This window comes from Phyllostomus hastatus, unplaced genomic scaffold, assembly GCF_019186645.2.
Source record: "Phyllostomus hastatus isolate PE091 unplaced genomic scaffold, TTU_PhHast_1.1 phas_scaffold_21, whole genome shotgun sequence".
Lineage (NCBI taxonomy): Eukaryota > Metazoa > Chordata > Mammalia > Chiroptera > Phyllostomidae > Phyllostomus > Phyllostomus hastatus.
In genome coordinates this window covers 16,454,098-16,479,580 of record NW_025334017.1, presented here as the reverse complement: position 1 = coordinate 16,479,580, position 25,483 = coordinate 16,454,098, and the positions used below count along the sequence as shown (strand labels likewise).

The 25,483-nt window shown below is 36.2% G+C and overlaps 1 pseudogene; it reads right to left on the bottom strand.

The window, feature by feature from the left end:
• Positions 1 to 20,738: 20,738 nt before the first annotated feature.
• LOC123833181 lies at positions 20,739 to 21,563 on the bottom strand (annotated as a pseudogene).
• Positions 21,564 to 25,483: the final 3,920 nt, after the last annotated feature.

Below are 25,483 nucleotides of genomic sequence, written 5' to 3'. Positions count from 1 at the left end.
CCTTCGGAGAAGTGAAACCTAAGTTACCAATGAATGACAGCAAGAGCTGAATTCTCAGGGGAAATGAACTGTGGCTTATTTATCTTGGAGCATTCTTGTCATAATTTTTACTGTGCACATATATTTTGTGAGAAATTTTGTCTGTTTTTCCTATTCTCATGTAGAATGAATAAAAAAGAAAGAAAAGAAAAACCCACCACTACCACAACAAAATCCCAGAGACAGAAAAAGGAAAAAGACACAGCTCACTGGCCCTGGTAAAGTTATTAAAGGATTAAAGTCCTCTCCATGTGGAGGTGCAGACATGCATTCCTTAGGTAGGGGGATTGAGGAAATACAGCACATGCTCTATGAGGAAGGAAAGAAAAATATTCACCATAACGTTACCCCATCCCCCACCGAGTGCCCTAAACCAGCAAGCTCTTTACCAGTGAGCTGTGAAAGTGGCTGGCCAGCCTTCCTTGAGTAAGATTTTGAGGACTGAAACCATGTCCAAACAGAGCGACTGGACGTGGCACTGGTGCATGCTAACAAACACACATCCGTTTCTCTGGGTCCAGCCCCAAAGATGGGAGCTCCCTGAGGCGAAGAGTCAGGATAAGCAGGATGCCTCAACCCACCATTCAAGTGCAAGGGGTTAGAGAATACCCATAAGGCCTAAAACTGACCAAAGATAGCTATGCCTGGATGATATCATCAATCTGCAAGTTTGGTTTCCAAAATAGTTACAACCATAGGACTGTTGATAGAATGGTTCAAGAGATTGGAAGGAGACTGTGGAAAATTATTTGAATTACTTTGCTTTCATGTAACTCTGGGCTGCTTCCCATACTTTAGTGGGGTAATGACCAAATGAAGGTAGAAATGACTTTATTTCTCCCTTGAAAAATAATGAACTGAGTACAAAACTCTAATGTAGAAAAACATTCTGACTTAATTGTCTGCGGACTGAGGTTAGGGTGGTTGTTAAACCTGAGGCTGAAAAATGGGGCAACTGATAACACTGCCATCACAAGATGGTTAGAGGGCTATTTCAAATGATGGGGGTGAATATTCTTTATAAAGAGGAACGTGAAATGCCATTGTAAGTGCAGCTTTCAGTCATAACGTATGAGTAAATTGCTCTTGAAGGCCCTGACCTCAGTTCTGCCACTTAATGTGTAAGCAGATTCATCAAATTACTTATAAATTCCTTGGGTTCTCCATCCTGCTCAGATATATTTTATGTCAAAATGGACACTACCTGTAAATTTCTTTAAACTTTCAGGAGAATTTCCCAAAACTTCAACATTTAACAAACACCCGCTATGTAAAAGATTCTGTACCAGTTGCTGGATAGTTTAAAAACTGCTTTCAAATGGCCATCTTCAGTCAAAACATTTAGTTTTTATGTCTCTGTGTGAAAACAATGCATTCTTAAAACATGCTCCATGCATTTCACTTTCTCTCTCTTTTTTAGAAGCAAACCATTAAAGTATAATTTAAAAAACAGAAGACAAAATTCTGTTACAATCTTATTATTTTGACAAGAAACTTTAGAAAATGTTTTCCAATATTACTCTTGCCAAGTGTTTTGTATATTGGGGACCTAATTTATATATGATTTACTATGCTTCTCTATTTAGTTATACATAGATAGAATCAATACAGAATTTACTTTATTGCAAGCTATGTTTGGTTTCAAGGTTTAATTTCTAAATGGATTTGGATTTCTCTTCAGCACTAGATGGATTTTCTTTTTTAATATGTTTAGCACACAGAACAGAGAGGCTGCCCAATACTTAGATGGTGCAGTATTATTTTTCATCAGACATGCTTTCATTTTCTTTTATTTCCAGTTTTCTTTCAGCTAGAGTTTTCCTATTCAGTTGAAAGAAGTCATTTTCATCTCAGTTTAAGATCAACTCAATCACTCTCCACTCCTGACCAGGCCACGATCTGAGTGAGAATGACAAGCCCTTGGTCTCAGTTCTACTTGCCAAATTTGAATTCTTCAATAGATTCTGTTAAGAAAACATTGTGACACCACGCGTTTCTGTTCCCATTGCATTTCCAGGAGAGATTACATCTTTTGCCCACATGGAAAGCAGGGCAAAATAATAATAATTGGAGCAAGTAATCAGAGAGGCAGCATCCCAGTGAGTATGATGTTGTTTTGGAGTCGGATACATGCATGCGAGTACTGGTTCCAACACTCATTTAATCAGCCAACCTTCCTGTGTCTCGGTTTCCTTGTCTGCAAAATGCAGATATTCTATTTTTCTCTTGGGGGTATTTAAGACTTCTGTGAGACAATGCATGTAAACTCATAGAAGGATATATGACTTGTAAGCATTGGGTAAATATTAGCTATTGTCATCATTAATTGAGACTAATCTCAGCTATTTCAATTCCATTCTTAGCCCTCTCTCTCTTGACTGATTATACCATGCATTTAAACACGGGTTTTGAAAGTTGGGCATATTAACCTATCAAGTATATAATACGTTGCTTCTTTTCTCTCCCAAAGTGATTAGAAAGTCCCAGCATTGCACCATGACCAACAGCAATATGCGTGCACATTACAAAGAGGTAAATGTCAATGAGGAGACATGTGCTACAGATATCTCCATTAGCTGTGCCTTTTATGAAGACATAGAAAGCAAAAGCAGCAATGAAGGAAACAGCCTAGTTACTGAACTGATTTAAACAAAGCTTTTGGACCTAGAGCCAAAGTCCTTTTAAATCTTGGAGTGAGGCCCCTTCTCTTAGACATCACCTTTGATGTAGTGGCTTCTGCCCTTGGGCTTTGTACTGAATAGGCTTACCCGCACTTAGTGAGAGTGTCCTTCTGGGCCATGGTGTCTCAACCGTGGCACTACTAACATTTTGGTCTGGACAATTCTTTGTTTTGGGAGACTGCCCTGTGCATTGTAGGATGCATAGCAACATCCCTGACCTCTACCTATTAGATGCCATTAAAAACCCCTTGTGCCTCCAGGTTGTGAAAACAAAAACAGTTTCCATAAATTGTCAAATGTTCCCAGAAGGTCAAAGTCAACCCTAGATGAAGACTACTGCTCTAGAACACCTGTGTTGGGATTTGGACACATTTCACCCTCAGTTCTTCTGCTTAATACTATGATTTACATTACATTTTATTAGAACAATAAGCCATCACTGAGTTCACTAAAATCGATAAGCCATTTTCTTTCCCATATCACTCTCTTAACTGGCCTTCCTGTAAATGTTTGAAAGCGCAAAACTGTGCTAGTCATTTGAGTTCAGAGCCTACAAATCCTGCCCTTACTTACTGCCCTTAGTGTTTCCTCATTGCTCTCCTCGCCTATACCAAGCTCTGCATCCATTCCCTAGAAGAATGTCTCTATCCAAGTTGACTGATCTCTCCAAAACCCAAATCTGACCTTACTACTATTCTCTTTAAAAGCCTCCACTAGTTCCCTACTGCCTACAGGATGAAGACCAAACACTTAAGCCTAACACACACATGTTCATGACCTGGTGGTGTCTGACAATATGATGCTTTCATTCACACTGAACTAAAGTCCTCAAATGTGCATGAAGCAAATGCCCATTCTTTTGCACCCGTACCAGCAGTGCTCTTTAACTTAATAACCACCTGAAGTCATTCCGACTGCTCCTTCGATGGTCCACTCTGCTGTCCTTTGCTCTGGGAAGTCTTCTTCATTGCATAGGCAGCATCAGAGAATTCCCCTATTCCAGTAACCACAGACTGTTTAATACAGCACTAATCACAGTCTACTGTATTTGTTTTAAAATTTTCTCTCTCTGCTGCAATGTTAAGTTCTGTAAAGGTGCATGCCAAATCTATTTAGCGTTGTAGACCCATTGTCAAGTGGGACCTAATTCAAAGTTAGTACACAATAAAATAAAAATTAATTAAATTTAATTAAAAAGAGAAATTGGGAAATCCACTCAATTTCCTCTTACTGTATTGTCCTGCTTATTTCTTTCATATAACTTACCATTATAGTAAATACATCCTTGTTTTGGAATATCTGTTTATCCACTTATTTATTGTTTACTTTCATCCTCCACCACCACGAGGATAGAAGTTACATGAGGGCAACAAACATTTTCTCTGCTGCTGGCTGCTCTGTCCCAGCACCTGTGATGGTGCTAAGAAGACAGTAAGAACTCTAAAACATTGCTGAAAAGCAGAAGCTGGTTAAGGAAACCAAGAATGATTATTTATAGATTTATAAAGAGAAGTAGAAAATGTTTTTAAATAAGAAATAAAAATTTTATTAATGTGCATATTTTACTTGAAAAATAAATACATGTATTTTCAGAGAGCATAAAACAACAGCAGTAAATTCAAATCTAGATAGAAGGGATAAAAAGGGTTTCCAGTGTTTTTTTTCTGTTACCTATAGGAAACAGACTTGGCAGCTGCTGGTACAAATGAAAAGAAAAATTGCCATGCACAAGGTTTATGTTCTTGTGATTGATGGACGTTTCCTTTGGAAAATATGCCTATTTATAATCACAAATAAAATTCCTGTTGTCTCATGAACAACAGAACATGAGCCTTATGAATTTGCCTCCAAGAGTTAACCTCCTAATTCCACTTGACAGTGAGGATAAAGCTACTGTTCCACTGTGATAGATAATCCTCTGCAGGAGGTGGGGAGGCTGGAAGAGCAACAAGGAGACAGGGGAGAGAGGACATCCATCTTGCTATGTAATTTATGAATCGAACTTTAAATCCTTAATGTACCTGATGGTGAGTCAGTGTGCTAATGCTCACTCGATTGAATTTGGTCTAAAACACTAAGTTAGTGTGTGCAGGTGTCCTGAGCAGGTGCACAGTATTCTGCTAATGAACAGAAGACATTGAACCTGAGGCAAGACTGATTTTGCAGCGTTATAGAAATTTCACAGATCTATAGAAACTACATGAAATATTGCTTTAGGGAGAGCTACTCATTCAGTGTCTCTTCAGACCCTGCAAATCAAGAAAATAATGTGCTAGTTCAAATTTGTGCCATGAGTTTTTCCTTTCTTAAACATTAAAATGAAATGTAATAATAATCTCTCTTCTGTTAGAGTATCATGTTATTTACATAAGTGGGTCTGAAAAATGTTGTACTTGAAACCTCAAGAAATATATATATATATATGGAAATCAGATCATGCTGTAATTTTTCTGAAACCCTTATGAACACAGTTGGAGTCACAGTGTCTTAATGAAAACTTGCTGCTACATTTAAGTTTATGGATGTGAAGAGCTGGGAACTTGGGCTGCACTGGGAATTAGCTTGTGCAAGCTTCAGAGATCCATTATTTAGGGTGCGGCAAAACTGAAAGTAGTCTTGCCATTCAAGAAAAAGGACCAACTGGCAAAGGAGTGCTTTACTTTGGAGGTGGCAGCTTTCCATGGGAATAATTCTATATGAGAAATGCTCATGAAGAAACCTGGCATATTTTCCATCTTGCCCCAAAAAGATTTGAATAAGATGTCATTCAATAACTTTTTCACACAAAACACTTTGGTTTGAAGGTCTACCCTTATGGCATTTATTAAAATATTGCTACAGGATCAACAGACTAATTAACAGCTATGTATTAGGCACAAGGACTCAAATAAAGATACCATTTATTATTGCAGACTAACTTCTGTGCTTCCTGCAGTCCATGTCATAATTTATTGTGTAGAAACTAAAACATACAACAATCTCTTACATATGTTCTGTTAGATATTAATAGGTTACATTTACCTAATACTTGTTTGGAAGATTGATTATACGAAAGTAAAGAATTCCCTATTCAAAATATACACATGATTTTCCTGTTTACTGATAAAAAAACCTCTCTGTTTTTGGGTGTGCCTATGTGCCACAAGTGGATTGGAAAACTAACTCAGCTGCCACCTAAATAAGGCTTATAAACTGGTTTTATAATGCTCCCTACTTGGTGCTTTCAAGGCTAACACAAAAATGTATTCTTTTTTTTTATTCCTCTGGCATAGCCCCTAAATGAATAGGCAACCCAGCGTTGACTCCCTAAATCAAACATTAGGTCCCACACTTCCCAATGGAACACAAAACAAATGCCAAATTCTAAATGTTGGTAGATATTAAACATCTTGATTTTATTACACATTAAAACTATTTCATCTAAACATTGTCATATTAACAATTTTCAGCTTTATTAAGATATTACTGAAATACAGCATATGTAGGTTTAAGGTATACAGTACGATGATTGGATACATACATATTGTAAAATGATTACCACAACAATGCTAATTAATATTTCTATCCCATCGCATAACTGCCATTTTTTGTGTGTGTGGTTATAACATTTAAGATCTACTCTCAAATGTCAAGTATATAATAAAGTGCACTTTACCCATGATCATGGGTTTGAACACACCTGTTCACTTATATGTGGATTTTTCCAATAAGTATATTAGAAAAAAATTTGAAGATTGCTACATTTAAAAAAACTCACAAACAAACCATATAGCCTAGACATATTGAAAAAATTAAGAAAAACTTATGTCATGAATGCATAAAACATACTTAGATATGTGTCTATTTTATCATCTGTTGCCATAACCTATACATAAATCTATTATAAAAAGTTAAAATTTATTAAAATTTATGCAAACAGCTGAGGACAGTACATGGTGCCATTTGAGAGAGGTGTAAAGAAACATTAAGATGTAGCATTAAATAATAAATTCCTTAAATTAGTTGAAGTACTTACTGTAATAATTTTGTAGCCACCTCCAGTTGCCATTGCAGGGAGCTCAAGTACTGCACAAAAGCTATAGGTGGGTTTTCCACGAAGGGAGTTTGAGACTCAACCTTTGCGTGTTCGAGGGTCAACTGCAGTGTTAATCGTAGCCACCATGCCTTCCATTAGATCCCCAGAACTCCTCCCTTGTGTAGCTCAAAGTTTATATCCTTTAACCAGCATCTTTCATTTCCCTACCCTCCAGCCCCTGGCAACCACCATTCTACTCTCTGCATCTCATATTCATCATTTTAAGTTTCTATAAATAAGTGGGAACATATAATATTTGTCTTTCTCTGTGTGACTTTTTCCATTTAGCATAATGCCCTCATTCTTTTGCATATGAGTATCCAGTTTTCCCAACATAATTTATTGAAGAAACTGTCCATTACCCATTGAGTATTTTTGGATCCTTATCAAATACTAGTTGACTGTATATGCATGGGTTTATTTTTAGATTATCAAGTCTGTTCCACTGGCCGATGAGTCTGTTTTTATGCCAGTACCATGTTTTTTTATTACTATAGCTTGGCAATAAAATTTGAGATCAGGACTCATGATGCCTTCCTTTTTGTTTCTGATATGCTTTGGCTATTCCAATCTTTTGTGATTCCAAATTTTAGTATTATTTTTTCTACTTCTGTGAAAAATGCTGTTGAAATTTGGATAAGGCTTATATAAAATCTATAGATAGCCTTGTGTTTTATGGACATTTTAACAATATTAATTCTTCCTAACCATGAACAGACATCTTCATTTTATTTGTCTTCTTCAATTACTTTTACTAATGTCTTACAGTTTTTAGTGTACATACTTTTTACCTCTTTGGTTAAGTTTATTTCTTTGTATTTCATTAGTCTTGATGTTATTGTAAATATTTTTTCTCTATTTCTCTTCTTAATAGTTTATTGCTGGTATACAGAAATGCAAATAATTTTTGCATACTGATTTTTTTATCCTGCAACTTTATTGAATTTGTTGATTTATTTTAATACTTTGTTGAGTCATTAGAATTTTCTATATGTAAATATCATCTAAAAAGAAAATTTGACTTCTTCCATTCTGATTTCTATGCCTTTTATTTATTTTTTCTTGCTTAATTTCTCTGGCTAAACTCCTAGCACTATGTTGAATAGGGGTGGTGAGAGTAGTCATGCTTATCTTACTCCTGATCTCAGAGGAACAGTTTAAGCCTTGTACTGTTGAGTATATTAGCTGTGGGCTTGTCATATATGGACTTCATTATGTCATAGTGTGTTCCTTCTATAGCCAATTTATTGAAAGTTTTTTCATTATAAGTGGATTTGCATTTTGTCAAATGATTTTTCTGCATTTATTGAGTTAATCATAATTTTTTACCTTTGGTTTATTAATATGATATATCACATTTATTGATTTACATATGATGAATCATCCTTGCATCTCAGGGATAAATCCTATTGATCAGAGTGTATATTTTAACGTGCTGTTGAATTCAATTTTGTGCTCTTGAATACTGTTTGTTTTTTTAGAATTTTTGCATCAATAGTTCAGGGGTACTGGGCAGTAGTTTTCTTGTGGTTTCTTTATTTGACTTCGGTATTAGAAAAGCTGCTCTGGTCAGGCAACTGAGTTGGTTAAAGTGTCATCCTGATACACTAAGAATCAACCTGTGAATGCATAATTAAGTAGAACAACAACTTGATGTTTCTCTCTCGCTCACTCTCTCCCCCTCCTTAAAAAAATTAATAAATTAAAATTCTTTAAAAGCTGGCCTTGTAAAATAAGTTTGGGAGTGTACATTCCCCTTTAATTATTTCAAAGATGTTGTGAAGTCTTGGCATTTATCCTTTAAATATTTTGTAGAAAGCATTGGTAAAACAATTTTATCCTTGTTTTTTTTTTTTTTGTTTGGGGAAGTTTTTGATTACTGGTTTGCTCTCCTAATTCATTATTGGTCTATTAAAATTTTCTGTTTCTTAATGATTAAATCTTGGTAGTTTGTATAATATATTTCTAGGAATTTATCCATTTCTTCTAGATTATCCAATTTTTTGGCATATAATTGTTTGATGTAGTCTGTTACGCTCATTTGTGATGTCAGTTTTAATATCTCCCCTTTAAATTTGATTTTATTTATTTGTGTCCTTCCTCTTTTTTGTTGGTAAGTCTATTTAAAGGTCTTTCAGTTTTATCTTTTCAAAAAACCAACTCTTGGTTAGAGTGATATTTCCTATCATTTTCCTATCCTATATTTCATTTATTTTTGCTCTGATATTTGTTATCTCCTTCTCTGCGGTAACTTTGGGCTTAGTTTGTTCTTGTTTTTTAGTTTCTTGAGTTGCAAAGTTAGGTCATTTATTTGAAATTTTCTTCTTGATTTTTTTTTCATTTATTACTAAAAACATCCCTCCTTGAGCTACTTTCGCTGCATACCATATATTTTATTATATCATAATTCTATTTTCATTCATCTCAAGATATGTTTTGATTCCTCTTTTGATTTCTTTTTTGATCTGTTGGTTGTTTGGAATGGTGTTGTTTAATTTTCACATATTTGTAAGTTTACAGTTTTCCTCCTGATACTGATTTCTAATTTTATACCATTGTGTGTATTCAGTACAATTTAAATCTTTTTGCATTTGCTAAGTCTTGTTTTGTGAGCTAATATATGATCTATCCTGGAGATTGTTACCTATTACAATATTAAAGTATTCTTTTCCAGACTATTTACTTACCTTTGACATTATGTACTATATCTTCTTGTGTTTTCCCATTATTAATTGGCATCTTTCTATTTCTGCTTGAAGAATTTCTTTTGGCATTTCATGTAAGGAAGGCCTAGTCATGATGAGCTCCTTCACCATTTGTGTTTTTGGTGGGGGGAGTATTTATCTTTTATTTCTGAGAGACAGCTTTGATGCATAAAGTATTCCTGAGTTGCTGTTTTATTTTTCCTTCATAACTTTTAATACAGTATTCTACTCTCTCCAGGTCTATAAGGTTTTTGAGAAATATTCTGAGAGTCTTATAACCAAGAGTTTTTTTTTCTCTTGCTTCTTTTAAAATTCTCTTTCTTGATTTTAGATAGTTTTATTGTAGTATGTCTTGAAGAAAATTGTTCAGGGTTAGATATTTGGGATGACTTATTAGCTTCCAGAAACTGAGCATCTGAATTTCTTTTGAAATTTCAGAACTTCTGTCCCTTTCTTCTTCTCTTCCTCTAAAAATTCCAGTGATGCGTAGATTGTTTCTCCTAATGATGTTGTTACAGGGGGGTCTGGCCAGATAGATGAGCAGAGGTGAGTGATGCTGAGAGTGCAAAAGCAGCAGGAAAGGCTGAACTCCTCTAAGTTAGGGAGAAGCTGCAAGAAACCCCAAGGTTTCAACCCCAAGATTGAAGCTGCAGGTGGGGTGTGACAGATCTCCTTACCCCCTGGGATGGTAAGGCTATTGCTTTCGTTAGCAGGTGGAAAGGCCTACTATTTGTGTACTCGGGAACCAGCCTGGTACCTGGGTATTTGGGAACAAGCCAGACCCTGGGTTCACTGGGGTGGCCTGGTGCTTGAGTCAGTGGAGATAAGCCTAGAATCTAGGTCAGTGTGAGTGGACCTGGATCCACAAGGGTCCACAAGGGTGAGTCAGATGCCAAGGACCATTGTGATGAGGCCAATGGGTGGGTCTGCAAGGCTAGTCAGGTATTGGGACGGGCTGTGAGCCTGTTTTGCAAGAAATGGTCTGGATGCTGAGGCCATGGGTTCTGAAGAAAGACTATAGCCTGGGAGCATGTGAGTCAGTTTGTAACCTGGTACCTGGTGGGGGAGTTGCCCTGGAGAAGGTCTGTGGAGGCTAGTCTGGCACTTGGGTAGTCTGGGAGCCTGGGTCTGTAAGAGGCATCCTCAAGGTTGGGGCTGCAAGGGGTGTCCTGGTGCTGGGGTGAGCCAGGACCCTGGATCCAGGAGTCTAGGTTCGAAGTTCACATAGGCTGGGAACCTGGTTTTTCTAGAGCCTGATGGGAGCTACTTGGGAGTACTTTGGGGCCACACTTGAGGCCAGGAGAGTAAAGTGAGTGTCCAGCTTCACCATGGACCTCAGCAGTGGGCCACTCCAACACTAGGTTGACTGTCCTTGCTGGTGGGCTGGGTTTTAGGGAGGGTGATGACAGTAACATGAATCTATCTTTTCTTTGCTACCATATCTTTCCTTATTTCTGTGCTTCACCTAGGTGCTGGAATACTTTGCCTGCAATCTTTTGCTCTTCTTGAGGTATTTTCATGAGTAGACAGTTGTTTAAATTGATGTTTCTGGGAGGAGATGTGCAGTAAAAATCCTGTACTGTCATTTTTCTGGCATCAATTGTGTAGTAATACTGCTCATAGGAAGAGAGTTGCAGCTACTTTCTCCCTCCCACCTGTAAAGTTTTACATTGTAACCCAGGGAAGCTCTTGTCCTCCACTGGCACAGGGGCTTCTCTGTCTTCCTGCCCTGGACTCTGAAATACAATAAAACCATTATATACACACTGACTCGACCAGGACAGCCCACCATTGATACAAGAGATTATAACATAACAGGATATCTGGCTGTTTTAACAGAAATAGAATTTTTAATTGTCATCAGAACCACATTAATTCAGAAGCATCAATATTTTATATTTCTTTGTTTCTTTAGGGGAATTAGCCACAGAACTCAAACATACTCTTTTTGGATTATTACTAGTTATAAATGGGCTTTAAATTTTTTATCTCTTAGTTATATTAAAGTAGGATTTTCAAAAAATGATTTTATTCTCAAATTTCTTAATAGCCTTCCTTATCTCACTGAGTAAATGTCGAGTTACGAAGGAATAGCTAATTGCCAGATTCCTGTTTTATCCTTACTCTGGGGCATTATCTGGAGAAATCACTGGAGCTTTAAGGGACCATCTCAGATCTGTTGGTGGTGCCGCCAGTGATTTCCTTCATTTGACTTGACTTCGAGTGTCACGTCTTTAAACTTTTTTTATTTATGATTCTCTGGGGAGGGAATGGGGAGAGAGAGAAGATTCTGTTTCAAAGATGTTGATCTTGATGAACTTGGAATTTGTTAAATATGTCAGAAGATACCAAGGTCAAACTTATGTTCATGTTTTGCTTTCTTTTTAGTTCCTTTGGTGCTTTTATACAAGCAGCTTTTGTTGGTGATTTCAATTAGGATTAGTATAAAGTGATTTTGCACTGGAAAAGTAATTGTCCTATTGAAAGACTGCTCATTCTACCTTTATTTATTTTTTCCGAACAGAAAAATATCCGGAAAAATAGTAATTTTTGTTTTTTTTCACTCTATGCTGTCAGGAACTAAACTTCCTATAAAGTGCTCAATATAAAGGTATTTTATTCATTAGTTTTTTCATCTTTTTGCTGATAGTCCTGTAAATTATCAGATTCAGAACCACTTAATATAAAATGTTTGACCAGTTATCATTTGAGAGATCCGGCACCATTTTTTAAACATTAGTTTATAGTGGAGTCCGGTATCTAAAGCCAGAATTAGTAGCCTTTGTTGAGAAATCGGCAGTATATAAAACTCTTCACAGTTTACATCTCATATATGGCTTCATTTTGGATTGTGGTCACTTTTCAGATATACATAATTTGAGGTCAACCTTACCTAGCTTAGTGTTATTCCAACACAGTGGTTCTTAAAGATCCCTGTGCATCAGAATCACCTGGAGGACTTATTAAATCCACACTTCAGGCTTCACTCAAGAGTTTCTATTTCAGTGGACCTGAAATGATGAACTGGTGTATTTAACCGATTCTAGGTGACATTGATGCTCTTTGCGGTCTGGGGAAGCACCCTGAGACCCACTGTTCAACATTACCCTAATAAAAAACATGAAAGTGATTTGAAGAGTTAATGCAATGGTCAACAGTGTTTTCTCTGGAATAATTTCCTTAATAATTTTAAGGAAAAAAATTCAGTCTCCTCTTCCTTTAGTTCCAGAGCCAATACTCACACAAATTTTTCTTTGGTTGTCTATTTCCCTAACTTGAAGTGTATTACTTGAGGACAAGAATTCTGTTTCGTTCACAATAACATTCTCAAGATGCACTGACTTTCAACAGAGCATAATGTATAACAGGTTTATTGATATATTAGAGGAATTTAAAATGAGGGCATATTTTTCTTTTACACTTTGCTTAGACAACATTTCACCATTTGGTATTGTCATTTGAATGCTAGAGTGATCTTAGAAAGTGTGATATGGAGCCAGAAAAGTAAAAGAAAAAAAAATGCAAAATCCAATCTGATGTCACTTAATATCTTAAAAGAGCCAAAGAAATAATTTAAAAACTCTGCCATATGAGGAAAGTTAGCTAATTTAAGAGTGGGTTGCCAATTCTTTAAACGAAAGAAAGAACTTAGTGAAGTGTAATTTGACTGTAGACCCAAAGCCAGATACCACTTTATTTGCAGCTCTATCTGTCCTTAACGATCTTGGGAATAATGTTGCCAGATGTCTGCATCTACAGCTCTGACACCGGCCACAATCTGTGGTTGAGAAACAGCTCTGACTAACGAGGAAGGCAATTCTAAGAATTTGTCTTGAAAGGGAACTCTAAGTTATTTAGACTGACATAATTGGTTTCCTGGGTGGATTTTTTTTTTTTTACCTTGGATAAAATGTAGAGTTAAATGGAGAAATAATGAACCAAATCAAATTTATAAATTTAATATTTTGTGAAAAGGCACTACCTATGCATTCTTGATAACTTAAGAACTTGTAATATTAAAGAAAATTTAGCCTAGTGAATTATTTAACAGGTTTCAATTTTAGCATATGATTGAATGATGGATTTTGGTTGATTTTTTTCTCCCAGTTATAAGAATCTATCATATTTAAAGAGTACTAAGACATTTAAGATAACGTAAGGCTTACTATATCCATAAATTTAATGGATTGGTTGTGCAAGCATTATTTAACTACGTGGGTAAACTTTATTTGTTAGTCAAAAAATGTGAAATACTTACAAAATAAAAAAATCTGAATTTATAAAGTCAGCTCAAATGTTTAAGTAAGGTGAATTGCTCAAGTTATGAAAGCCCTCTTAACAGTGATTTAAAAAATAAATAAATAAAATTTTAATCCGCTGCTCCCAGTTTATAGCAGTTTGAATAAACTGAATTAGGCATTGGAAAATTCTCATTAACATAATTATTGTAGTAGATCTATTAGTGTATATTAAATTAGTATTCTCTTTAAATTTTTTTATTAAATCATTTTTATTGTTACTCTATTATAGTTGTTCCAATTTTTCCCTCTTTGCCTTCCAGTAAACATACTCCTTTCAAGTATTTATGAGAAAGTAAAAAAATGACCATTTTATTAGGCAACAGAATAAAAACTCAAATTCCTAAAGTAGAAATAATACTACAAAATTATTTGAGCAATATGGAAACATGGATTTCAATTAAAAATAAAACACTACTATATGGGAACTGTTAAAAAATGTCTCAAGTATTTAGTTAGAATTAACATAACACAAAATTGAAGAGTATGTAAAAAATCAAAACATTGGAACCTAAGAACCAACGATTGGATAAAACAATCAGTTTAACATAATTTATTAAACAATAAAATTAATGTTTGAATGTTCAAATTAAGTTTGACACTTCAGAAGTTATTACAATATAATTCTAAGGAAGGTCTAATAATTAATAAAGAGAATACAAACACTGATTATTAAAATATAAAAGCATGATATAAAATTGAACTTAACAGATTAAGAACTAGGTTCATGACTTTATAACTTGAATGAATTCAATGCTAATTTAAAAATTAAATTAATTAGTGAATAATGTTTTTGTGTATAAAAGTCACCTGTTAAGAATCCAAACACCTCACACTTCTGGAAATACAGCTGGTTATGGCTGTACAGATGTGCCTGCATAGAGCACCGCTACTGCAGGAATTGTCTGGGTCCATGGCAGAATGTTTGGGAAACATTTCTAACTTCTGGCCACTGGAAGACTGGTCTGAAGAAGAGTCAGAGCCTAGTTGTAATGATGTAATATTGGCGCAAAACACACAGGCCCCAAGGTCTCTTTGGTCCTTGCTGACCTGCAGCTTAATTGAGTTATTGTCTATCTGTTTAAAAGGATGGGCTAACTTTCTCACATTTCATCCATTTCTTTAACTCTTTGCTTAAATGTATGTTTTTTTAAGTGATGTACTCACTGACGGGCAGGTCACTAAGCAACATGTACCCATTCCATAAAAAACAGCTATCATGATATTGCATCCTTTCCAAATACATCCTTATTTTCTACATCATGAAATCTAAACCAATATGCCCCAGTTTTAGAATCTTTCATAATCTATCTCAGTTACATATATGCTGTCTTAATTCCCTCCACCCTTCATCATCAACTATCACCAAGAGACCCATGAACTTTCTCACTTTTCAAAGGACACACTTATTATCTCATCTGTGCTTTTGCTCTTCTAACTTAGAATTCCATGACCCATTAGATTTGTTTATTGTGGTCTCACTAAATTTCCATGTCCTTAATGAAGACTCCTCTGATTCCCTAGGTCTCACTGAATTCTTTCTTCTTTGTGACATTCTAGAACATTTCTCTGTAAGCCATGCAGTTTGGCACTGATGTGTATTTTGTAAATATTGTACCAGCACTGAATAGACTGCCATGGTATACAGTAATATTTACCAAGGGTGTTTATTAATTCTCATAACACCTTTGTTTACTTCTACCCTGAACACACACACACACACACACACACACACACACACACACACACTCTTGCAAAATAGACCTTGGAATCCAGTACTGTAGAGAAATGAAATAGTCAATGCAAAGAAAAATAAATGAAGTTAATTTTTTTTAAGACACAAGGCCCAAATTGTTGTATAAGCCATAGATTTAGAGGGAAAATCTTTAATAACCAGTTTTATTTTTACTATGGCATGGAGAGGGAATAAATGAAAAATTAAACTTGAACTCTCCCTGGTCTTGGAGAGAGGGGCAATCAGAAAGAAAGTATAAAAGAAGCTAAAATACAGTCTCGGGGGCATTGGTGCCCTGCCCAAAGGGACAGAGTATGGGTACCAATGAGTAGAGGTCTGCAGAAGGCAGCTATGGCACCTGAATCCAGGTGTAGAGAATGGCCATCCCCAACCTACAGTCTCCCTGCTCCCAATTTCACTATGTGGGGTAAAAAGTTGCTAAATATTGTAAAGTAATGATTTAATAAAAAATATCATAAAGTAACATAAGGCAAAAATATTATGAAGAGACTCTAACACCTAGAAATAAGGATTTATGTAACGAGGAAAATTCTTAAAAGATAAGAAAATCCAGATCACTTTGTTTTTAAGAATAAAAAAGAGGCAGATTAAGAATAAAAAAAGAGATTACATATCATTGAACACCTAAGATAGTGGACTGAAAAAGCCATCTCTCTGGAATTTCTTGAATACCTCAGTTTTAGAATATCTCAAATATTTTATGATGGCAAGCGCCCCACAAACTGTCACCAAGTGTCGCCCAGATATGTCTAAGAGTTTCCTAGGGTTCTGTTACATGCATGCTGGGTGCAGTCTCTCTGCCTCTTCCCCTCCAGCTGTCTAATCAGGTAGCTCTCTCTGCAACTAATGATCCTCCTGGTGAGCATAATTATACTTTGCTGGTGATAGCAGCTGTGGGGGAGGGAACACTGTCTTCCTCTGTCCCAGATCCAATTAGGTCTGTGTCTAATTCACCCATAGTACTATTGACTTATAGGAATTTGTTGACATTTGACAATCTTCGAAAGGAAATAGAGTTCATAGTGTAACTGTTTTCTTGGCTCCATTGCTTTGTCATGACCTTGCCTCTGCCTTCCTCTATAGATTGCCCGTAAAACGGCTTCTCCATGTCACAAGATGGTGGCTAGTAATTTCCAGAGTTGTGTGCTTTCAGGTTCACAACTAGGGAGAGATAGATAGCTTCTTTTTTTTCTAACCACTGAACAGGAATCCTGTGGTTGTTTCTGATTAGAACAATTCAGATCATATGCTCTTGTCTGAACCAAACCTAATAACCAGAAGAGTGTTATGGCTGATTGGTTTAGACCTGGCTTACAAGACTATTCTTGAAACAGTAACTTTGACAAAAGGATGCCATCCAAATAGTTTAAGTCAATGAGGACTCACACAGAAAGCTAAGGGAGGATTAAATCCATTTCATCTATAAGGTTGCTATACCTGGAGAGAGAAAGCAACCAGAGTTGCCCCTCACACTTGGCCTGGAATCTTAGAGTGGGCTCTGTCCCTGTCTGGCTCCAAGCCACCCCCAGACCAGCCTGCCCGTGACTGAGGGTGGTTACTTCCTGCTGTCACTGTCAGATTCATAGCAGTTAAGTCTACCTAGAGAGTTTACCTGAACAGCAGCCTGACTCTACGTCTCAGAGAAAGGGAAGTTTTTTTTTCTTAAATCCCAATATAAGGTCAAATTTACCAAATTCTCATGTAAATTTACATGTGTTAGCATAGTTTTCTATTTTTCAGAGGACACATTATACTCTCTGACAAACTGGTCTTCCTTATAGAATATATGTATATATATATATATATGATAAAAACAAAAATACTTCTGGGTTATTTAATTGTGGTCAATTGGTACATGCAATAAGATTTAAAAATTATGGAGAAGTCACATTACTTATATAATTGTTTTGTGTGTCTCTAACTAGATGTTTAGGCTTCTTAAGAGCATAGGCTTTATCTTACAATTTGCTTTGAATTTTATTTTGACTATGGCAATTTCATGAAGTTTAACCTAGTGTGTTTTTCTTCAAAGCTGTAAACATTTTCCAAATATCATTAGCTCTTTGATGGCAGGAAATATGTGGACCTCACCTGTGTATATTTATACAGCCTAACCTATATCTAGAACAGAAGGGGCACTCAATCAACATTTCTTTTAATGAATGAATGCCAAAGTTAAGTATCGATGAAATATCTAAAAAGCACAATAAATAAATTGATATATTCTAAATCCTCACTTAACATTGTCTGTGGCTTTAAACAGTACAACATATAACAAAATCAATTTTATTATAGGCAAATTGATTTAAATATGAGTTAAGTTCCTACAACATCTCATTGATGTTCTGATGAAACAGTGTTGAACAAAGTGAACAAAATGCTGTATTTTATATGTCAAATGGAGTGTACAAATTTCTCCAGAAGCATGTGAGGTGACCTTATTCCTATCACTGAGATATAAAATAAACCACTGTTTAGGAAGTGTACCATCAAATCTGCTGCCCAGAAAACTTGAGATAGTGTTTTTGGTAGCTGTTGATACATATTAGTTGACTCTAGCACATTAAGGATAACTTTGCCTTTCAATACATATAGTTTCTATATATTCAAAAATCATAAAATATTTCTTCTTTGAATGAATCATATGCATTTAGATCAATCATTTTATGACCAAGGGTGATAATGATTTGTATCACCTGGTAGGACCAATTCCCATCCTCTCCCTTCCTACTTATAATCCACTTCAATTATTATTTTGTACTAAATGTACAGTAAATCACTGCTGTTTTCTAGGAAACAGTTGTCTTTTTTAAAATTAGAAATTAGAACTGCATTTTGACAAATAAAAGATATATTTACTGCTGTTGTTATTCTAACACATACATTCTCTTTCAAACTAAAACACTGGTCTAAAATTTCATAATATTTACTAAATAATTTAAAAGTTATTTCTTTTTGAACCCCAGTTAGTTACATGAAATGATTATCTAATATCCAGAACAGTGAATTATTAGACATATACATATGGTTAATTATTAGGAAAAACATATTATTCAAAAACTTCAAAATAAAAAAATCTTATGTTTATGTTTATAAAAATAATTGAAATTTATAAAACTCTTACATGTATTATTTCTCTCAAACGTTCCAACAAATTTATTAATTAAAATATTGCATAGTTAGTATCAGAGAATGAAAATCTAACTTATTATGTGACTTGCAATGACCTTGTTAATTGAACAAGGTCATGAACACATACTATTAACGTTTTCAGGGCCTAGAACATTGTCTGGCATAGAATAAGTGGACAACAAGATATTCTTCACAATGAATTATCAAGTGTCACACAGCTAGAAACAGAAGTTATAGCCAAACCTGCTAAATTCAATGTATATGCTACTCCACCAAATCAGTGTTATAATTTTGCCTTTTTTTAGCTTTAAGAGAGGCACATGTTCAAAAAAATATTACTTAAGGTTAACTGTCATTAAGTCATTCACCATTTAAGCACAGAGCTGAAATGTCAACACAGGGTAAATTGAATTTAGTTCAAATCAACAGTGCTGAGTGTCTAATATATAAAGACTATGCACTAAGGGCTGAAAAGACAAAGATGAATGAGATGTCTCTGTCCTCAAGAAAATTATGGACTAATAAAGGACAGAGACAATGTAAATATAATTTAGGTGGTAAGTACTACGATCAAAGTGTGTTTAGGGAGATGAATTAAAAGTATAGCAGGTGGAACTATGCTGAGAATGTAAAATGAGTAAAAGTAGTGTGGTAATCAGGCTGGGCTAGATTATGCTGCAAAACCAAAAAGTACTAAAATCTTTTCTTTTTTATTGTTGTTCAAGTACAATGGTCTCCCCCAATGTTCATAGCAGCAAAATTTACAATAGCCAAGGGCATTAGCAACCTAAGTGGATCAAAAAAGTACTAAAATCTTCATCATTTAAAATAGCAAACTTTGTTTCTTGCTCATGCTACATGACTAACACAGCTGTTCACATTGTTTTCACTCTGGGATTGAAACTGATGAGTCAGCTACCATCTTGATCATATTGGTTGTCTAAGCAGAAAGAGGAAGAGTTCTGGAAGGTCTCATCTTCGCCAGTAAGTGCCATTGGTAAGAAAAGATATGTAGGAACACCCAAGCATAAGATGACCAGAAAGTTCAATCCTGTCCTGTGCATGGAGTGCAGAGAACTCTTTAACCAACAATGCTAATGATTAAAGACTAAAATGAAAATTAGTACATTCTAACTAGTGTTTAATGCAGACACTTCTAAAATATGCCCTTTACCTTAGCCTCTTAAATTATATTCTCTAATCCATAATATAGCAAAAATAAAAGAAATTCACAAGCTATAAATATGTATTGATGTCTGCAATATGGGAACTAAAGAAACTAGGGTCCCTAATCAGACAATTACCCTGCCAAAACACGAGTATTTACAATACCAGCTTCTCATAGTGAAAGTCCTTTTCACCCAGTGCACTAATGGACTTCAGTTGTTTTTCTGTTTCAAAGCAGCAATAAATAAACAGTGTAGCCCAGTTATTATTTAGAGTTGCCATGTTTTACAGCCTGAAAGTTATAGTCAGTAATCCTGTGTTCTCCAAGAAAATAAGAAACCAAAGCTTGGAGGGCACTACCCTGATTCCTCTGGCTATATTGGAAGGGCTATAACAATGACAGAGTGCAGAGCCCGTGATCTCCTCTGATGCTGTTGGGGAAAAACACCTGATGCATTTTTGCTGATAATGATCAAGAGAGGAACCTGTGGAGTTCTTATATGACTCAGACTCTCCAAACTATAGGGTATGTATTCCAAGAAATAATAAATATCATTTTTTTTCTGGGTACAGTGAAGTTTACCAACTGAAGTTGATTGTGCTCAACAAGGCAGGGATCCCTAAGTTCCTCCCCTTCTTCAGGGAGTCTGGGATGGAAACGGTGGAGGTCAGGAGATTCTCAGAGTGCTGGGGGACTGATTTGGGGCAAGGACTCCCCAGCAACTGAGGGCCTCTGTCCCTCTCGCTGAGGCTGGTGGTCTGGGAAGCTCTTACTCCTTTGTCATACCAAGAAATGAACTTGATAAAGTGGTCATTGAGGGCAATGTCAGCTGCAGTATTGAAGGTGGAGGACTGGGTGTCACTGTTAAAGTTGCAGGAGACAATCTAGTCCTCAGTACAGCCCAGGATGCCCTTGAGGGGCCCTCTGATACTTGCTTCACTACCTTCTTGATGTCATTGTGTTTGTCAGCTTTCTCCAGATGGCAAATCAGATCCACAGCTGACAATTTGGGAATGGGGACATGGAAGGCCATGCCAGTGAGCTTCCCATTCAGCTCAGGGATGACCTTGCCCATGGCCTTGGCAGCACCAGTCGGAGCAAGGATGATGTTCTGGGAAGCCTCTTGGCCAGCACTCCCCAGCTTCCCAGAGGTGCCATCCATGGTCTTCTGGGTGGCAGTAATGGCATGCACTGTGGTCATGGGTCTCTCCATGATGGCAAAGTTATCATGAATGCCTTTGGCTGGGGTCAAGCAGTTGGTAGTGCAGGAGGCATTGATGATAATCTTGAGGGATTTGTCATACTAGTCATGGTTCACACCCATAACAAACATGGGGGCACCTGCAGAAGGTGCAGAGATGATGACCTTTTGGCTCCACCCTTCAATGAGCCCCAGACTTCTTCAAGGTAGTGGAGATACCAGTGGGCTCCACAGCATATTCAGCACCAGCATCACCCCATTTGATGGTGGGATTTCCCTCCTGGAATTTGGAGATGGATTTTCCATTGATAATAAGCTTCCTCTTCTTTGCCTCGATGGTACCTTTGAATTTGCCATGAGTAGAATCATACTGGAACATGCAGACCATGTAGTTGAGGTCAGTGAAGGGGTCGTTAATGATGACAATATCCCCTTTGCCAGAGTTAAAAGTTGCCCCGGTGACCAGGCACCCAATTCGGCCAAATCTGTTCACTCTGACTTTCACCATTGTGTCTCAGGCTTGTGGTCGGCAGCTGAGCAGGAAGATGTGACTCTCTGACCAACAGGAGGACAGAGAGTCAATGTCAAATATTTTTATTAAATGGCCTTGCTGTCCAACATATCTTGGATCTAACTGTGATTTAATTATCTTTGCTTTATTATTTAAAAGCTGAAAAATAGCTTGGTTGTGGAAGATCTGGATTGCTGAAGAAATAAAAATGGAATCTGAAACCAAAAACTCATACATTAAATGTACTTATTATGGAGGTAGTTAATCATATAAGTGAAGTAAGTCACAAAAGACTCTGTTGAATTTTTCTTTTTTACTTAAAAACTTACTCTTCTAGACTGTCAGTGAGATAACACCAGTATGCTTGTTTTGCACTAATAATTTCCTAGACTTTAAATTTCACCATTTGCTCCCAAGAAGAAAAAAAAAAGGACAGAACCATTATTCTGTAGGGTACATGGATGCTGATGGCTTCTTTTAATTCACTATAATATTTTTTAATTTTTTAATTTTATTTTATATATTTTGAATTTTTAAATTGTTGTTCAGGTACAGTTGTCTCCATTTTTCCCCCAGCACTCTCCCCCCGACCCTGCTCATCCCTACCTTCTACCTACAATCCTAGCCCCCTTGACTTTGTCCATGTGTCCTTTATACATATTCTCTGATGATCCTTCCCTTTTTCCCTCCATTATCTCTCCCCCTTCTTCCCTCTTGTTACTGTCAGTTTGTTCTTTATTTCAATGTCTCTGGTTGTGTTTAAGTGGACAAGACTCTGACAGCTCAAAAACTCTGCAGTCTCTAACATGTTGACTTTGCTACTCTATATATTGTAGATATACTCCATATCTCTATATATACTGTAATACACTCTCTATATTAATTTTCTTTTAAAACCACATCATATTTCTCTGAGTATTTGTTTGCTTTTCATATGATGGCTGACTAGCTAAGGCTTATGAACCGGGTGCCATGTAAAAGTGTGTTAAAAGTAGATAAGGCAACTTACCCTGCCCTCTAAGTAGCAATGTCTCATTTTACCACTGACTATAGCATTGTGCAGCTGTGGCAGTAGGGAGATAATAAGAGCTGGAGCAGGGAGAAATTTAAAATGTGATGGTTGATGCACAGTGTTACCTCTCCATTGATCAGCTTGGGTGGGTCAAAATAAACAGAAATTTGTAGTATTTACTCTGTCCTGGCTCTATTCATTTATTTCACATTAATAATTGAGCTTTACAACACAAAGGGTGGGCTATGTCTAAGGAAGAGCAGCAAGTTACAGTTACAGCTGGAAAGACTGTATTACTTTCTTAATGATTCTCCATCTGGAATACATTGTTGCCTAGTCCTCTAGGTGACCTGTTACTTAGCACCTGTTGAATACACATTATTGTACTTGATATAATAAGGCTTAAAGGGTTTGGAGAAGATACAGTACTTGCCCCAGGAGTTTATAATGTAGAGGAATTGGTCTTCATTAAGATCATATCTGACATGGTGTGATCATTTGCCGTGTGCAGAAAAATGTGAAAGATTACAAGTGGTCACCTTGGAGTGCAAGTGTGCAGAATAGGCTATTTGGAGGAAGTAAGTGTTGATAAAACCTTTAGTGAAGTGGTCAGCCTGAGTGAGGGATAGGAAGGAAGGACCATTACAGGGAAATTACTATGGTTAGAGGTAGTGAGCAGAAGAAACAGGTAAAAACTGTTGAGAATGATTTTCCTGCTCAGGGGGAAGGACAATTAACAAAGAACTTTAAAAGTGCTTAGAGTAGAGCAAAATGGAAAAATGGCAATGAAAATATAATCCCATATTGTCTAAAATAATGCAATTAAAATTTCATCCCATGTAAGTAAATGTGTGCTGATTATAGTGGAATGAGCTACTGGCAATGTGAACACAAAAATTTAAGTAACAATTTTAGAATGATGAGTAATAAGAAAATTGGGGGGTGGTGGTGGGAAATGCAGACAACCATAATTGAACAATAAAATAATTTTTTAAAATAATGAAATTATGCTATAAATGAGGAAGATATAAAGATGATAGTTAATAGTTACTAGGCATGAGCTAGCATGGTGGTTGTCAAAACAGAGGAAAAGAGTTAACTTGTTTGATAGTTTAAGGAACAGTCTGTGGACTTGATCAGTTCGATAGAATAAGAGTGTTGGGAGTAGATTTATTAGATGAGAATAGTGACAATAAAGTACAAAATATAGATTTGTGTGAGAAAAGCATGAGTTCAGTGCTTGATTCTTCAAGTCCCAACTATAGGGAGTTAAAATACAAGGTGGAGAAGATGGTGATCAGTCATGATTGGAATTGCAGATTTGGGAAATGTCTGTTCAGAGGTAGGAGTTGGACCAAAATGAACGGATGCATTCTTTAAAAGTAAAAATAGAAGCAGAAGAACATAGAACATTAAAGAATGAGATAAGGGGAAGTGGGAGAAAACATGGGATGGTGAAATATGATCATTGAAATCAAGTAGGGGGTACCCACTGGTGCCTAAAGCAAGAGAAGATACAGTGGGGAAGAGCTGCAAAAAGAAAATGGTTTTAATAGAGAGGAAAAAGAAAAAAGAGTTTCCCTGGGAGAAGAGAACTGGCAAATCCTTTCAGCAGAGTGGTGGCAATAGAAGATGCCAAGCTGAGAGGATTAAGGAAGGACAGACTGGTGAGGAGAAGTGGCAGCAGAATGTTCAGTTATCAAGTGCAAGGAGAAAACAGGCTTATGGTAGTAGCAAGTGTTAGCATTACCTAGTTGGTAACTTAAGTGAAGCTTAGGGAAATCTGAATATTTAAATTTATAGCAGGCATTAACTACATGGAGATGAAATGGTAGAGGATGGGATAAAAATAGGATGAAAGTGAAATATATATGTGTACATATTTTATTTACATGCCTGTGTAAGCTTGGATAACATATAGTTAATCAGAGGGGGAAAACCCATTAGTTCAAAGATGGCATCAGATTTACCTTAGAAGAGATTACTTCCTGTTTTATTTTGTTTCTCAAAATAACATACCAATAGATACATATTAGTTCTGTAATGATACAGATCACTACAGAACATTGCTAGAATTGTAAGTTATAGAAAAAGAGATAAATTGCTCTGCATAAAAATGTTTTATTTATGGAGGTAGACAAAAGGAAATGGGGAAGGCGCCCAGAACTGGAGCAAGGCTGGCCTCTGGGAATGAATCTGGAGATGGACCCTGAAGTGCAGTTGTCGGGGATGAGAAGGAAGAGTTAGATGGCAGGATCCTCACATGGGTGAGAATGGCAGGAGGAGTGGCTAACATTCACCAAGAAACGTTCAGAATGCATGCAACACTTAGAAGAAACCTTCACATTTTCTTAGTGTACAGAGTCACAACTTTCTATCCCTGTGGTGTGTTAAAGTGATCAAGGAAGGGGCTTTGTTTTATAACACAGTTACACAGGGGAGAGGCCAGAATATCTGAAATCTGTGACACATAAAGACAAAGGTTTAAGAGAAATACAGAATAATGATGTCTAGTTGAGATGTCATTGACCAATGCCCATACTGTCAATACCCAGAGAGACCAGGAGTAGGATTCTGAGATAAATTTTGACTTAAACCTTGAAGGACAAAACAATTCAATAAGGAGGGTGGGGCAAAAGTAGGTTTACAGTTGTTCATATGGAAAAATGCAATAACTAATAAATAATAATACAAGGATAAATTCTGTGTTTCACCTACTGACAATTTCTCAAAGTCAGAAAATTAATATATTTTTTCACTCATGTTCAAGTTTTTATTTGGACTACTCCATGTATTTATCAAAACCAGCTATTTTTCTCTATCCTCTAACCTGGACCACACAAATGTTTTTAATTCTAACAAGAATCATATCCTTCAAGAATAGACATTTATTGAATGATTTACT